This window comes from Littorina saxatilis, linkage group LG13 (genome assembly GCF_037325665.1).
Source record: "Littorina saxatilis isolate snail1 linkage group LG13, US_GU_Lsax_2.0, whole genome shotgun sequence".
Taxonomy (NCBI): Eukaryota; Metazoa; Mollusca; class Gastropoda; order Littorinimorpha; family Littorinidae; genus Littorina; species Littorina saxatilis.
Genome location: NC_090257.1, coordinates 27,113,370 through 27,131,080, shown reverse-complemented (window position 1 = coordinate 27,131,080; position 17,711 = coordinate 27,113,370). Strand labels below are relative to the sequence as shown.

Genomic DNA, 17,711 nt, shown 5'->3' with positions numbered 1-17,711 from the left:
TTTTTACCAAATGAACAGTCATTAGACTAGAGTGTTCTGTCTTCTGATCATTGAAAATATGGACAATCATATACTTGTATAAAGCAGCCACATGACATTACTTGGAGAGAGAGGGACAGGGAGACAGAGATATGTTGACTCACTCTGTCTGCAAGCTGTATCAATCCATGGCACTGACAAGATGACATTGGCAAGTCACAAAGTCTGTAATGGCAACTGTAAAAATCCCTTTGCTTTGGATGTATTTGAAACTTTAAAACTTTGTCTCTGACAGACAATTAAAAAAATGGTTGTGTCTTAGCAGTCATAGTCTCAAATCCCTGACACACAATGCAGATCTTATATCCTTACTGTCACTGAAGCCACTAAACACCTTCTCTAAACTCTTGGCACAAATGAGCTTGAAGGCATCTGGACTTATTGTCTGTGAAAAATCTAAACATTGTCACTCAACACTGTTGCGGATCCTGTCTGTTGCGTACTCGGAGGGTACGAAGACCTCACCTTTTACGTTATAAATCAGAACAAGAATGAATTTTGTTTCTAAAAAAAATTCTATCACACCATTATTGCAGATTCATGCACAAAACACACAAGACGTATTTGTAAATTTATAGATTCAACTTTTATTTACTGGCTTGTTCCGTGGTCGACGGGTTATTCTTCATTTCTGTATCGTTCATATATCCTGGATCTAATTCTAAAAGTCACTCATCTTGAAAATACGCAGTGATGATGTTGACAGTCGGAACGTCGTGTGGTCCAGGCTGGTTATCGTCGAACGGTTATATAAAGTTCATCATTGATGATCAGGAAAACATCGCACGAAGTTAGAGGGTTGATCGTGAAAAAAACCTCGTCCCTCAGATCTCGAACTGGAAACTCGTAGTCGTAACTCGAAACACCAACATATCTGTCGAAATAATGACAAGTCTCAGAACTGGGAATTATTCTATCATCATACAAACCGTTTCCCCTGAGACCTGTGTGATAAAAACACATCTTGTTATTCAAATGGAGATCCAACTATATCATTCATTACAGCACTTTATAAACAATTAATTATCCACATTCGTTCCTCATGCTGCTCAACGTTCATACAATGTATTACGTTTGATCTACAGTGATCACATAAAATCTTGGTATTTGATCACACTTGTGATACCGTGACCAATACAGTGCTCATAAAAATTAACTTGGTAACCTTGGGAAAATCAACTTGGATCTAAAAAACATATTTACCGAGAAAAGATTCCATCACCCTGACGGTTACCGGCTACCGCTGTCGCTCACTGCCAGATCTCTGGTCGCTCCGTGAAAGATAGGGTGTCTCCTCTGTGTAAGCTCTTGCCAACTTCGTTCGCCCTTGGCGATGGGTTTTGCTTCTAGGCATGGGCATAGAACGGTGTTGTTGTGGTCCTCTCATGCTTTCGCTCCTTTTCTTCCACTTTCCGTTGCCTTTTCTTTTCGATCGTTATTCTTTTCTCTCTCTGCGCAGACTCCTTAATCGCTAACCGAAACTCATCTTTGCGTTGTTAGCTAACCTAGACCAATGGAAACTCTTGTCTATTCGCGAAAATAGCGATCAAGAATTTCGTACCTAATAATAACCTCATTTATAATCTAACTCCTTATGTTCCCAATACTAATGAACAAAGTAAACTGACGATCACATCGAAAGTAAAAGAATAAGCTTTGAAGGAAACTCCTTCAAGAAATACGACAACTCCTTGACGACAAACAAAATGACGTCAACTGATAGCAAAACTTTGACGTAATTATACTTCGGTTTTCCCGACAATTCATAGGCACTTGCTGCATCACCTAATTAAATAGACCATAGGTGCCTGACGGTGCTCGGTATTTGTATGGACCTGAATAGCTTGCGTACATTTTCGCAACATACGCCCCTCCTCTTGAGCTGAAACATTCATGTTTAAGCTAAACCTAGTTATTCAGTCTGCTCAAATAGTCGGCCCCAACGTTATCAACCCCTCGGATGATTTTAACAGTAAAGGAGTACTGTTGTAACTGGAGTGCCCATCTCATGAGACGTCCATTCTCTGTCTTGGTCTTCTGCAGGTATGTGAGTGGTTGGTGGTCGGTCTCCAGAGTGAAATGTACCGAGTACAAGTATTGTTCAAATTTCTTGATCGACCATACTACTCCCAAACATTCCTTCTCAATGACCGAGTAGTTACGTTCTGCCTTGTTCAACTTCCTGCTTGCGTACGCCACTGGTTGAAGTCCTTGACCTTGGTCCTGTAGAAGTACCGCGCCTATGGCGATATCGGACGCGTCACTCCTCACTGTGTACGGTTTGTCGATATCTGGCAGTAGCAGCACTGGCTTGCATACCAGACTTTGTTTGAGCTTCGTGAAGGCTTCCTCGCACTCTTCGTTCCACACTACCCTTTCAGGTAGACCTTTCTTTGTCAAGTCCGTCAGCGGTGCACTGAGATTGGCATAGTCACTGACATACTTTCTGTAGAATCCTGCCAGTCCTAAGAAAGCCCTGACTTCCTTTTTGGTTTCAGGTCTTTTTGCGCTCCTGATTTTCTCGGTCTTTTCGTCATCTGGTTTGGTCATGCCTTGCCCTACGTGGTGTCCCAAGTAGTCCAGCTCTGCGTAGCCAAAGTAACACTTTGATGGCTTTGCAGTCAAGCATACCTCTTCCAGTCTAGACAGAACTGCTTCTACCGCCTCTACGTGCTGCTCCCACGTTTCTGTCGCGATAATGATGTCGTCTATGAAATGCTCGACATCATCACGTCCTAGCGGTTCTAAGAGCTTCCGCATCATGCGAGTAAAGATCATGCTGGCTGTCTTCACTCCGAACGGTAAGTAGGCGAACTGGAATTGCCCAAGTGGTGTGCTAAAAGCAGTTTTTTCTTTGTCTTCTTCCTTGATGGGAATTTGCCAATACCCCTTTGTTAAGTCAATCTTTGACAAATAGCTCCCTTTCTGCAATTTTGCAAAGATCAAGGGTACGTCTGGGATAGGCTCAGAATCGAACACTACTTCACGATTCAGCTGTCTGTAGTCAATACAGAATCGAATTGACCCATCCTTCTTTTTCACTAATACAATCGGACTGTTGTATGGTGAAATGCTAGGTTCTATGACACCTAACTTCAGCATGTCATTGACCTCCTTCTTCAAAATTTCTACTTGTGAAAAGGGTAGCTTGTACTGTTTTACATGCACAGGTTCTTGTGATGTCAGTTTGAACTCACACTCTTCGATGACACATTTCCCAGGTATGTCTTTGAGTGCTTTGACCTTCCTGTCACAAAGTGCTTGTATTTCTGCTTGTCTCTGTGGTTCTAGGTCTGGATTGATGTTTACATCTTTGGGACCTTCTTTTGGTTTTAGGGAAAGCATGGGAAATCGGTCTATCCCCAACTCACCCATTTCATCATCATGCACATCATCCACCACCACCGCCACTATTTCCGGAACTTCCACTATAGCCTTTGCTTTAGTTTGCTCGGACCTGTTCTCTTTGGACTCTGACTCGCGTTCTACATACAACTTCAGCAGATTTGCATGTAGCAGCTTGTCACGTCCCTTGATTTTCACCCTGTAGTTGCAACTACCGACTTTCTCTATCACTGGGTACGGACCCTTCCATGTCAGCTGCAATTTATTGTGCTTCTCAGGCAACAAAAGCAACACTTTGTCTCCAACCGCTAGACTTCTTTCTTTTGTCTTTTTGTTGTACGCCTTTGTGTACTTGAGAGCAGCCTTGCTGAGATTGTTCTTGGCAATCTCGCAAGTCTTCTCGATTTTGTTTGTGAGATCAACAATATGACTGACAGTGGAGCGTGTCTCATCTGCTGTGTCCTCATTTGTCCATACTTGACGTAGAACTTGCATGGGACCTCTGACTTCTCTGCCATACAGCAGTTCAAATGGTGAGAATTTCAGACTTTCTTGTGGGACTTCCCTGTACGCGAACAGTAGCGCAGGGAGAAACTTGTCCCAGTCTTTTGGTTGCTCTTGGCAAAGTTTTTTCATCATGTGTTTGAGCGTAGAGTTGAATTTTTCAGTCAACCCGTTTGTCTGAGGATGCCACGGTGTAGTATGGATGCCTTTGATGTTCAGAAGTTTGTTTACCTCTTCCATAACCTCGCTTGTGAACTGGCTACCCCTATCGGTCAGTACCTCCCGAGGAATGCCCACTTTTGTCCACATGACCCACAAAGCTTCACTCACTGTTTCTGTTCTAATGTCTTTGAGTGGTGTAGCCTCTACGTACCGTGTAGCGTAGTCTACCATAGTCAATATGTATTTGTGCCCTCGGTTAGATGCGGGTATGATGGGCCCTACGATATCGACTCCCACTCGTTCAAACGGTGTCCCTATCAGCGGCATGCTTTTCATAGGCACTTTCCTTGTAGCCCCCTTCCGCGAGCTGCGTTGACACGCATCACATGACGCGCAATACCGTTTGACGTCACCACAAATCCCTGGCCAATAAAAATCGCGCCAAATTCTGTCTCTGGTGCGACGCACGCCTTGATGCCCGGCCATAGGTGTGTCGTGTGCTAATTTTAGAACGTCCGTTCTAAAACATTCTGGGACAACCACTTGTTTGCATGGACTGCCGTTGTCCATGTATATCCTATAAAGGATATCCTTTTTCCACTCGTAATGAGTGCCGTCTTTTGCCCCCTTGGCAACCCGATCGCGGATTTTCGCTAGAGAGGGGTCTGTCTTTTGCTCTCTAGACAAATCCTCTGGCCGAATCTGACCGAGATCGATTTGTTTCGGAACCCAGGGTTTTTTCTCCGCCTTCTGGTTTTCCTGGTTCCGAGTCTGTACAGGCGCACACAATTGTGGCTCTGCCTCCCGTTTTGCAATTGGGAAAATAGGTACACTGACCTCATTTTTATCCATATCTTTTCGGATATTACCGATCAGAACTTGGTGACACAAAGCTTTTGCCACCAACACGCGTGTGACTCCCGAGAAAAACGGTGTGTCCATTTGTACAACCGCTATCGGCATTTTTCTCTGACGCATATCTGCTAGGGTTATGTTCTGGTGTTCGCCCGTATAACACTCCGGCGGCACTAGTGAAGAGTTCACCACTATACAAGTTGCGCCCGTGTCACGGATACCACTTGCGTCCTTTCCCTCTACCTGTACTCTACAATTTGGATCGTATGCATCGCCCTTACGACATTGGCATGTGACCTCGTCACCTGACGTTCGAACTGCAGCTAGTAATGTTGATGCATAATTACTGCTGGGTCTTGGCCCACCCAATCTTTTGGGACAATCACGCATCATGTGCGGCCCCCCACATCTGAAGCACCCCTTCGTGTTGGGTGGTGGTCTATTCCCTGTTTGCCTGTTTGGATTACCCCCCGACCTCTGTCCAAAGTTATTGCCCTTGTGTGGCTGCCTATTGTCTGACTGTGCGTTACCCCCGGTTGGAGGTGGTCCATTACGCGGCTTATTGTCAAACCTACGCTCGCCCCCCTGTGACTGTCGCGGTGGCATGCGTCCCCCGGCATCACGTGCATCTATGTATGTTTGCACATGTTTCACAACATCATCGATGTTAGTTGGATTTCTTTCCCTAACGAATCTGTTTTGGTCCGGAGTTAGGACATCCAACAGTTTGTCTGTGAGAATTAAATCCTCCAAGTCACCCGACTTCCCTTCCTTTTCGGACAACTCCTTCCATCTATCTAGATAGGTTTTCATGCGTTTTCGGCATTCTTTGATGCTCTCTTCCTTTTCCCACTTAACCTCTTTGAATCTCTTCCTGTAAGATTCAGCAGTCAGCTGAAAACGCTGCAAGATCGCTGTTTTCACCTCATCATAGTTTACTGACTCCTCATCAGACAATTCGATGTACACCTGGCGTGCTTGACCTCGCAATTGCCCTGACAATCGAATTGCCCACTCATCTTCATCCCAATCTGATAGTTTTGCAATGCGTTCAAACTGTTTGAAGTAGGCTTCTATATCATCTTTGTCATCCAAAATTGGCAGATTGATATGTATCTTGCTACTTGACTCTCTGGGCATGTACTGGTTATTTTGGTTTACATTCTGATTTAAACCTAGGTCAACCATTTCCCGCATTTTCCTCAGTTCGAATTCTTGTTGCGTTTCTATCTCTTCACGTCTTTCTCGCGCCCTTCTTTCCTCTTCGAGTTTCTTTTCCTCTCGATTTATCTCTTCCAGACGTCGCTTTTCGATATAGTCTGCCAACTCTATACCTGACAGACCCAGGATAATCCCATCCTGCTTGAATGCCAACAGCGGAGAATCCGCCTCCATAACCTGCCGTCTCGGCATTTTCTTAACTTGTCGGTGCAACAACTAGTCTCAGTTATTTTGCCAAAATACACTAAAGACTCAGTTCCTCAATCCTAATTTGTCTACACGTAACCCTGGTATACAAAAGTAAGGAATATAAGAGCACACCTCTAATCACTACCAGATTAGAACACCGACTGACTATAGTAGTTATGTCTTTAACCTAGACCTACTCGACTCCCGAGTTAACTGCTATATCAAACTTCCTTGTGAAGGGTTATAACAACTGATAACACAATCACCACAACGTGATCTGGCTTCCGAGTGACCTTGACACTAATTCAATAGCACAAAACCTAGTCACTACTGACTCAGGAAACACACCAGCTTCACTAAAATAATCTATCACAACAAGATTATTTTCCTTACCTAGTCTCAGTATAGTGTCACATTGACCCAACTATACTAAACCAATATCGACTTTCGAAATTGGAAATCGGCTAACTGGATTTTACAATTCTGACTTTCAGAACCTAGACAAAAACAACCATAATGCTTTTATATGTCTATCCATCCAGTTAAGCTTTACTAGGTAAACTCGAGTTTTATAGGTTCAGCAATACCATGCTAATTCTCTACCTATCATCAAAACTCTCATCAGACCCTACTGCACTTCTTACAATAGTTCCGGTAAATCTTCATTCAAAACTCAGCTTCCCTGAGTTGAATTACTTTACTTTAATCTATGACAACTATATTTCTTATGCCACCAAGAAATACAAAGTCATGGACGATTTTAGTCCAAGCGTGCGTTTACATTCAAGTATTGCTTGACTAAAATGGAATAGTGCCTTCGCACAAAAGAATATATGTTGATGTTTCAGTTCGGTTTACAATGTTTCCCTTTTCTTTTGGAATTCGTAAATTGGCTATCTCAAGAAAACCTACCTCGCGTCCAAGATAATTTTCCCAAGGAAACCAATCACAATTCTTTCACTCATACACTTCTACTGGTATCACCTACTGTATTCACAAATACTGACAGTTCGTATGTGAAACAAAATCTACGTGTTACAACGTACCTATCCAACTGATCTATTCATGCACATGCAGTCGTGCAAAATGTACAAATACAAAAATGAATTACCATAGCCAGACCTCCGAATGAGTTTTGTGACAAACCTGCACAATGGTGTGATACCCAACTAAAAAATTTAGAATTTTGGCTCGTGTCTTTGGAAATAATCCCAAAAACAAGAATGTCTTGGAACTATCCCTAGGACGAGTACCCCCAAATGTTGCGGATCCTGTCTGTTGCGTACTCGGAGGGTACGAAGACCTCACCTTTTACGTTATAAATCAGAACAAGAATGAATTTTGTTTCTAAAAAAAATTCTATCACACCATTATTGCAGATTCATGCACAAAACACACAAGACGTATTTGTAAATTTATAGATTCAACTTTTATTTACTGGCTTGTTCCGTGGTCGACGGGTTATTCTTCATTTCTGTATCGTTCATATATCCTGGATCTAATTCTAAAAGTCACTCATCTTGAAAATACGCAGTGATGATGTTGACAGTCGGAACGTCGTGTGGTCCAGGCTGGTTATCGTCGAACGGTTATATAAAGTTCATCATTGATGATCAGGAAAACATCGCACGAAGTTAGAGGGTTGATCGTGAAAAAAACCTCGTCCCTCAGATCTCGAACTGGAAACTCGTAGTCGTAACTCGAAACACCAACATATCTGTCGAAATAATGACAAGTCTCAGAACTGGGAATTATTCTATCATCATACAAACCGTTTCCCCTGAGACCTGTGTGATAAAAACACATCTTGTTATTCAAATGGAGATCCAACTATATCATTCATTACAGCACTTTATAAACAATTAATTATCCACATTCGTTCCTCATGCTGCTCAACGTTCATACAATGTATTACGTTTGATCTACAGTGATCACATAAAATCTTGGTATTTGATCACACTTGTGATACCGTGACCAATACAGTGCTCATAAAAATTAACTTGGTAACCTTGGGAAAATCAACTTGGATCTAAAAAACATATTTACCGAGAAAAGATTCCATCACCCTGACGGTTACCGGCTACCGCTGTCGCTCACTGCCAGATCTCTGGTCGCTCCGTGAAAGATAGGGTGTCTCCTCTGTGTAAGCTCTTGCCAACTTCGTTCGCCCTTGGCGATGGGTTTTGCTTCTAGGCATGGGCATAGAACGGTGTTGTTGTGGTCCTCTCATGCTTTCGCTCCTTTTCTTCCACTTTCCGTTGCCTTTTCTTTTCGATCGTTATTCTTTTCTCTCTCTGCGCAGACTCCTTAATCGCTAACCGAAACTCATCTTTGCGTTGTTAGCTAACCTAGACCAATGGAAACTCTTGTCTATTCGCGAAAATAGCGATCAAGAATTTCGTACCTAATAATAACCTCATTTATAATCTAACTCCTTATGTTCCCAATACTAATGAACAAAGTAAACTGACGATCACATCGAAAGTAAAAGAATAAGCTTTGAAGGAAACTCCTTCAAGAAATACGACAACTCCTTGACGACAAACAAAATGACGTCAACTGATAGCAAAACTTTGACGTAATTATACTTCGGTTTTCCCGACAATTCATAGGCACTTGCTGCATCACCTAATTAAATAGACCATAGGTGCCTGACGGTGCTCGGTATTTGTATGGACCTGAATAGCTTGCGTACATTTTCGCAACAAACACCTTGCACATAAAGAAGGCTTGTCACTCAACACCTGGCACAAAATGAAGACAAGATCCTTAATGATCTTATTGTCTTTGAAGAAGCCAAAAATTCTCACTCAATCTCTGGCATAAAATAAAAACATCTGGATTTTGTCATAGAAAAACTTTAAAAATAGTCTCTTAACCTTGTCACACAATGAAAACATTCTTACTGTCTATGCTGTGAGTATTGATTAAGCATTGCAAGTGGTAATGTGTGTGTCCACAATTAGTTATTAGTCGAATGTGTTCTTCAATGGCCACAAAGCCGCGGCTGCCATACACCACTGGTTTCGAACACGCCACACAAAATGCGTTTCCGGCTTTTTCAATTTTGCGGATGACATCGCCTACTCTTTGCTCGTTGACGTTTCTGTCCAACCACTCCTATTTCCACTCGTTCTTTGCGTTTTCCTTGATTTTCTTTTCAAACCCGCGTTCAACGAACTTCATGCACGAAGCCATTTTTCGGGAAGGCACAAGTTAACGCGCCCGCGCTCACGTGTTTGGAAATGACAAACGGTTTACAGCTTCGCCCGTTTAAGAATACGGCTTTCGGATTCGCCCGCTTGAGAATAAACAATAAACACCGAGAGGCATGCTCGGTTTACATTTTTCCTCTTCTTTTTTTTCGGCGATTGTGCATGAAAAACGGCGATTTCAAAAAGTAAAAACGGCGATTTTTTCGCCGTTTGGCGGCTATTTTGCATCCCTGGACACACACACACACTAACACTAACACACGCACTCACCCACACACACACACACACACACACACACACACACACACACACACACACACACACACACACACACACACACACACACACACACACACACACTAAAACACATTCGATATCGCACAGCACGTCCCGTTCCTTTTATTTACGCACACAGTTGGATCTTCGCCGATTTAGCTGCACATCTTTCTTATACAATTAAATCACTGATACAGTCTTGAAGCGATATTTTAATTTCTCAGAAGAATATTGGGACACTCATAATTCCGTTGAAGGAACATTCAAACTCATCAAATATAGACATAAAAGACACTCTTTGAAGAAACGACTGACATAACGAACAAATCTTCTCTATATCTATACGGCTTGTGTGTGTCTGTGCGTTCGCGATGCACGGCCAAAGTTCTCGATGGATCTGCTTCAAATTTGGTGGGCATATTCAGGTAGATCCCGGACACAATCTGGTCAATGAAGAAGTTTCATTTTGTGTTTGACAGTCCTACTCTTAATGTAACCGTTATGCCGAATTAGAGTGAATAAGCTTTGATAGATATTCAGCAAAAATTAGATACAGAAACATCTCAAATGGTCTATATTAGGAGTCTAGGCGCCTAATATGGACCAGTGAAGCGGCCTTCACAAATCACTGTAAAAAGCCCCCTATATTTCCAAATAACATGATACAACATAGTGTGCAAGTCAGACTAATTCAAATATGCTTTAGATTTCTGTTTCTGGTTGATGAGAACATTATTTGCAGCACATCAGGAAACTTAAGAAACAGGGTGAAAATAAATGAAATTATCAACTCCCACGTAAAAAAGACTATTTGTTCTATTTTTTTGAAAGCTCGAGGGCTAGATAAAGGTTATCTTCAGCAAACTTCTTAATTAATCAATGAAACCAGCCTTTAGCTTTAATTTGTTTATTTTGTGTACAAGGAGGTCCATATCAAGCAACACACGCATACTTTTTCCTATTATTTTTTGTTTGCAGTAGAAACTCAGGGGTCAACCCTGCTACAACGTAACAAATACAGTCTTAGCTGTCTTATATAGCACTTTTTGTGTGATAACGGCTTTGGCTGTTGACAAAAACTAGTCCGATTTAGGCGTCACAACATTTAGGGTGAACGCTACCGAAAGTGCAAAAAGGAGAAAAAGCCTAATGGTTTGGGGGTTTGTTTTTTCTGCAACAGTTTTGAAGAGAGAGAGGATGAATACAGCGAATGCAATTGTTTTGAGCGCTCTAGCACCGTTAGTGTGTTAGAACAGGAGGTGGTCCATATTAGGCAGTGGTCCATATTAGGCAACCTTCCCCTATGTTTTACTTGTTTGTTGTTGAATGTCCTAATTTTGACAGCATTTGTAGACTCAGACTACGACTACGTTTTCCGCTACTGACACTATAATACAGCTAGTCGACTTCTGAACATCTTTACGAAATGACTGTTACAATCTTACTTTCCCCCCCCTCTCTCTCTCTCTCTCTCTCTCTCTCTCTCTCTCTCTCTCTCTCTCTCTCTCTCTCTCTCTCTCTCTCTCTCTCTCTCTCTCTCTCTCTCTCTCTCTCTCTCTCTCTCTCTCTCTCTCTCTCTCTCCCTCTCTCTCTGTCTCCCTCTCTCTCTCTCTCTGTATCTATGTCTGTCTGTCTCTTTCTCTCTCTCTCTCTCTCTCTGTCTTTCTCTTACTCTCTTTCTCTCTCTTTCTCTCTCTGTCTCTCTCTCTCTCTTTCTCTCTCTCTCTCTCTCTCTCTTTCTCTCTCTGTCTCTCTCTCTGTCTCTCTCTGTCTCTCTCTCTCTCTCTCTGAAATACATTTTCATAATTTTGTAGTTTTAGGCCTACTAAATAATATTGATTTATAAAAGAATGCATGTGCATACCAAACTAGTTTTGTTCTTCTTCCTCAGAACAATGCTATAGGAATGCGACCACAGTTCGTGTGTGTTTGTGAGGATGTGTCTGTGTGTATTATTATTGACAAAACCTTCTCAGCCAATATTTAAAACATGAGACCACAATAACATTGATGTTTGAATGCTTTTTTACTGTCATCTACTTTTCCTGTGTTCCACCATCTGAAAACACAGTCCCTGGGGAGTACCTTGCATTGGACGATCATTCACTGCCTATCCGCTTGGATAAATAGAAAGTGGACTGCTACAAATAAATCAAATGAGGAGAAGTTCTACTTTTTTGCTCCAGGGGTAACGTGAACTTCATCAATTCACAGAACGAGTGAAATCGGTCCAGTAAAGGAATTAAACATTCAGACTGTAAATTCAGTGTCTTTTGCGGGAAACGCCAGTCTGTACATAAGCGTTGACCTCTCAGTTGGTGCATGTGTGTGTGTGTGTGTGTGTGTGTGTGTGTGTGTGTTTACCACACTCACCTTTGAAGGCGAAGTCCTGTCAAACGGGATTGAGAATTTTAGAGCTTATTTCTTAGCCCTATATTATCTGTTGTGGCTTCTCAAATGCCAGAACATACAGACAGACAAAAGCCGCTAGACCCCATCACAAACAGAACTCTAGAATCCACAGGTGTTGCCCACACACACACACAAACACACACACACAGAGAAGCCGTATATGTATATGTATAAATATATAGAGATAGGTGACAGTGTATTTTTCGCGTGGCTATAAATTGATTCGACCTTTTCACTTTGACAGTAAGAACAACTTACGGGTGCAAGGGAAGCGTTCTGGACAGCGCAATGACATTCTAAAAATAGTAACGTAGAAACGGGAATATGGATTGAAGCCACACGAAGGAAGGGAGATAAACGCAAAACACTGGAGAAGATAAGGAAGAGTTACTGGGAATGGTGAAATGAACAGAAAAACCAAAATCGGTTCAGCGCTGCGCGCTGAGAGCACGTGTTGAAATATCTCATCGATGATATTGTGTCCAGGGTGTAGCTGAATACGGTGTCCAAATTTGAAAAAGATCCACCGAGAACGTTGGCTTTGGTGTGTCGGTATGGGGGCCCGGGTGCGAATTTGCGATTCCTAAACGCCCCACTGAACGACCGACGTCACAGCCGCTTCGGCCTTTTCCGGAGGAACACCGCGTGCCACTTCGATCGCGTTGCACTTGCAGTCAATCGGCGATGCCACCTTGATTATCAGTTAATAATGTTATTATTCAGGCAATATGAAAGAAATTAGTTTTTTTCTTTTGTTACACTTACACATAGTTTTATGAAGATCAATATCAGACTCGGCAAAAGAATGGTTGTATCATGAGCGACTGTCACAAGCGAGAGGTGCGGTTCGGTCAGTAGGTTAGTCACTGTCGAACTGTTCGGTGCGAAGCATGCACGCCTGTTTCAGGCCGCACACTCAGTTTCCCAAAACTTTCCCTGCTGCCAGCGAGCGCTGATACGCGCACCCAGCCAGCAAGACATTAGCGGCCGATAATCGGCCGAACACCCTTCAAAAAGTCGGGCCGGTGACGTCAAAACATACGACGCGGGTGTTGGCCCGACTAACTTTTGCAAAGAGGCAACGATGCGGCCGATAGGCCGCCGAACACCTGCACTATGGCGGCACGCATCCGGTCCGATGTCAATCGGCCCGATGACTTGTTTGACCTGCGGTCCGACACCTTATGCCGACATCGGGAAGATATCGATTTCAGCGGGAAGACATCGGGACGATGTCGGCATAAGGTGTCGGGCCGCAGGTCCAACAAGCCATCGGGCCGATTAACATCGGACCGGATGCGTGCCGCCATAGTACAGGTGTTCGGCCGCCTGTCGGCCGCCTCGTTGCCTCTTTGCAAAAGTTAGTCGGGCCAACACCCGCGTCGTATCTTTTGACGTCACCTGCCCGCCTTTTTGAAGGGTGTTCGGCCGACTATCGGCCGCTAATGTCTTGCTGGCTGGGTGCAGCTACAGATACAGCAGTATGTACCACCACCACCCCCCCCCCCCCCAAGTGTAACAGTGCAAAATTCACTTACAGCTACAGCTACAGCAGTATAACCCCCCCTCCCCCCAGTGTTACAGTGGAAAACAAACCTACAGATACAGCAGTGTGTACAACCCCCCCCCCCCCCCCAGTGTAACAGTGCAAAACAAATCACCAGCTAGAGATACAGCAGTATGTAGAACCCCCCGCCCCTACCGCCCTCACTGTAACAGTACAAAACACACATACAGCTACAGATACAGCCGTATACACCCCCCCCCCCCTCAGTATTACAGTATAAAACACACCTACAGCAACAGATTCAGCAGTATATACAACCCCCCAAGTGTAACAGTGCAAAAATTACTTACAGCTACAGCTACAGCAGTATGTACACCTCCCCTCCCCCTTAGTAACAGTGCAAAACACACCTACAGCTACAGCAGTATGTACAACCCCCAACCCCCCCCCCCCCCACCACTGTAACAGTACAAAACTCATTTACAGCTACAGATTCAGAATTATGTACATCCCCCTCCCCCCGCTGCCACCACTGTAACAGTACCAAACATACCTACAGCTTCAGATACAGCAGTATGTACAACACTCAACCGCCTTCCCCCGTGTAGAGTGCAAAACACACCTAGACCTACAGATACAGCAGTATGTACAACCCCCCCCCCCCCCCCCCCCCCCTGTGTGCAAAACACACCTACAGCTACATATACAGCAGTATGTTCAACCCCCCCCCCCTCCCCGCCTACTGTAACAGTACATAACACACCTACAGCTACATCAGTATGTACAAACCGCCCCCCCCCCCCCCCAAGTGTAACAGTACAAAACACGCCTACAGCTACAGATAGATCAGTATGTACACCCCCCCCCAAGTGTTTCAATGCAATACCTACAGCTACAGATACATCAGTATGTACACCCCACCCCCCAAGTGTAACAGTGCAAACCACACTTACAGCTACAGATTCAGCAGTATGTACTCCACCCCCACCCCCCCCCCCCACCCCCCGTGTAACAGTGCAAAAATCACTAACAGCTACAGCAGTATACCCCCCCTCCCCGTACAGCTACAGCAGTATAAACAAGAAGGGCAAAGCCCATACGACTCACATGCTTGACCTTGACCTTTACATGACCTTGGCCTTCAGGGTCAAGGTCAAATAACTAAACCTAGCAATGACATCATACACTAAGAACTGCTTTACACATTTTTCCTACCAAAATACATGTGACCTTGACCCAAGGTCAAGGTCATCCAAGGTCATGCAACACAAAGCTGTTAATTCAAGACATAGGAAGTACAATGGTGCTTATTAGCGAGCTTTAGATTGACCAACGAAACTTAGTTCGTAGCGATCCCTTTCGTTTCCGGTTATGCAATCGGGAAATCCCTGCGAACTTTTCTTCGCGCCTGCGGTTCTGAGGCGGTAGCACCTTTAGAAGCAGACGAAATGTTTGTCGTGCTCATCCAAACCAATGGCTAAAACATTGGATAGTGTTCGTGTGTTGCACCACACTTTGAATTGTTGGGTGTGACGAAAACTCGTGGTGACGATTTTAAACTATGTTGGGTCACGCATGGTCCAATCTTACATGGTCCAATCTTACATGGTCCAACCTTACATGGTCCAACCTTACATGGTCCAATCTTACATGGTCCAATATTACATGGTCCAACCTTACATGGTCCAATCTTACATGGTCCAATATTACATGGTCCAACCTTACATGGTCCAATCTTACATGGTCCAATATTACATGGTCCAATCTTACATGGTCCAATAATATATATATGGACCATGTAAGATTGGACCATGTAAGATTGGACCATGTAAGATTGGACCATGTAATATTGGACCATGTAAGATTGGCCCATGTAAGGTTGGACCATGTAATATTGGACCATGTAAGATTGGACCATGTAAGATTGGACCATGCAAGGTTGGACCATGTAAGATTGGACCATGTAAGATTGGCCCATGTAAGGTTGGACCATGTATGGTTGGACCATGTAAGATTGGACCATGTAAGGTTGGACCATGTAAGGTTGGACCATGTAAGGTTGGACCATGCAAGATTGGACCATGCAAGATTGGACCATGCAAGATTGGACCATGTAAGATTGGACCATGTAAGGTTGGGCAATTGGACCATGTAAGGTTGGACCATGTAAGATTGGACCATGTAAGGTTGGACCATGTAAGGTTGGACCATGTAAGATTGGACCATGCAAGATTGGACCATGCAAGATTGGACCATGTAAGGTTGGACCATGTAAGATTGGACCATGTAAGATTGGACCATGTAGGTTTGGACCATGTAAGGTTGGACCATGTAAGATTGGACCATGTAAGATTGGTGTGCATCAGTGCAAAACACACCACCAGGTACAGATAGATCAGTATGTACCCCCCCCCCCCCAAGTGTTACAATGCAATACACACACCTACAGCTACAGATACATCAGTATACATACACCCCACCCCCCAAGTGTAACAGTGCAAACCACACTTAAAGCTACAGATTCAGCAGTATCATGAGTATGTATTCCACCCCCCCCCCCCCCCACTGTACAGGACAAAACACCTACATCTACATCTACAGATACAGCAGTATGTACTCCCCCCCCCCCCCCCACTGTATAACAGCAAAACTAACATTAAAGAGAAAAAAACCAAAATCACTTACTCGCTGGATCCGTCGGTTGTCCTCGAGTTGACGTTAACAGCTTGAACACACCTGTAGGTTTCCATCCGTCCTTGGCTACACAATTTTAACTTGTCAACTATCACCGCCACCACGTGGCACTGGGACCAGCACTCAGATTGAGATCCCGAGGCGACATTCGTCTCGGATAACATAATCATCAATGTGCTGTCCAACATTCGCAAGAATGTCTCTTCTTTCGATATTAACTTGAACTAAGAAAACAAATAAACTTCGCTCACGCGGGAAAGTAGCAGCTAGCCGGCCATGTTTACACTCAATCTTGTTTGTACCGTAAGGAAAGCTATTAGAGTATTTCAAGTATATATGATGGCGTATTTTTAAAATGTAAAACTCATGGTTTGAGCTCATGCTGTATTTGATTGCAAATATACAAACAAAACTTACAATTAATTATCCTACTCCTATGTGAAAAAGTCAACAAATATGAATAATTTAGTTTCGCATTTGCAGAGTCATGTCACGCCGTTCCCGACGCTTGAACAGGGGACGTAACAAATGCTAAAATAATGATAATAAATTCAAGTTGTTATCTCCCGTAACTCTGCATATTTTTATCGACAGCAACATTGCGTCGGGACGATGTCGGGGTTTATTACGTACATTTGCCGAGTTTTACACACAGTCAAAACGATATCGGCGCGACAACGGACGTCGACACACGACATTTGACGACGTCACCCGACTGAAATCGTCAGTCGGCCGACGAAAGCTTGCTAGCTGGGCAGCGCCAGCCCAAGCCAGAGTTCTAAAATTACCACGCTGTGGGAAATTGATAACAGCTGTTGTGTGGCACAGGCATATCACAGCTGGGAAAACGTGTACTTTCTGTTTGTTACCTTTACTTATCGTCTCGTTTGTGTGGCTATTGCAAAACGGACATCAGCTGAGAGAGGACATTCTGACCTACACATCGATGCCAAACACGATGTGAATGGTTTTCAAGAGTCTGCACCACAGAGAGTTTGAATAAAGAGGAAAAATCAGGGCTCGAGTGGTGTGTTTGATTGTGTGTGTGAGACATGCAACATTTAAACAACAATAGAGATCGAACTATAGTTCTCACAACAAGGAAACATACATGCTGACAAAGTTTAGCATGCCTTGAATAAGAACAACTGACCTGTATTTAGTCTCTCTGATGGGGGGTAGTTGTAGCGGGGCTCAGAAATAGGTCACTGACACGCTACTAGCTAGCCGAGGGGTGAAAGGTATAACGGTACCATGGTGACCGATGCCAGACATTCGCACAGCTAATTGAA

At 43.7% G+C, this 17,711-nt stretch overlaps 2 long non-coding RNA genes across 2 annotated transcripts; both read right to left on the bottom strand.

Moving 5' to 3' along the window:
- Positions 1-602: 602 nt before the first annotated feature.
- LOC138945399 (uncharacterized) lies at positions 603-1,589 on the bottom strand. The gene is made up of 2 exons (XR_011448984.1): positions 1,243-1,589; positions 603-913 (listed from the first exon to the last, which is right to left on the bottom strand). It is a non-coding gene; the product is annotated as an uncharacterized lncRNA (long non-coding RNA).
- A 6,132-nt stretch (positions 1,590-7,721) lies between these two features.
- On the bottom strand, positions 7,722-8,708 carry LOC138945401 (uncharacterized). Its single transcript, XR_011448985.1, has 2 exons — positions 8,362-8,708; positions 7,722-8,032 (listed from the first exon to the last, which is right to left on the bottom strand). It is a non-coding gene; the product is annotated as an uncharacterized lncRNA (long non-coding RNA).
- Positions 8,709-17,711: the final 9,003 nt, after the last annotated feature.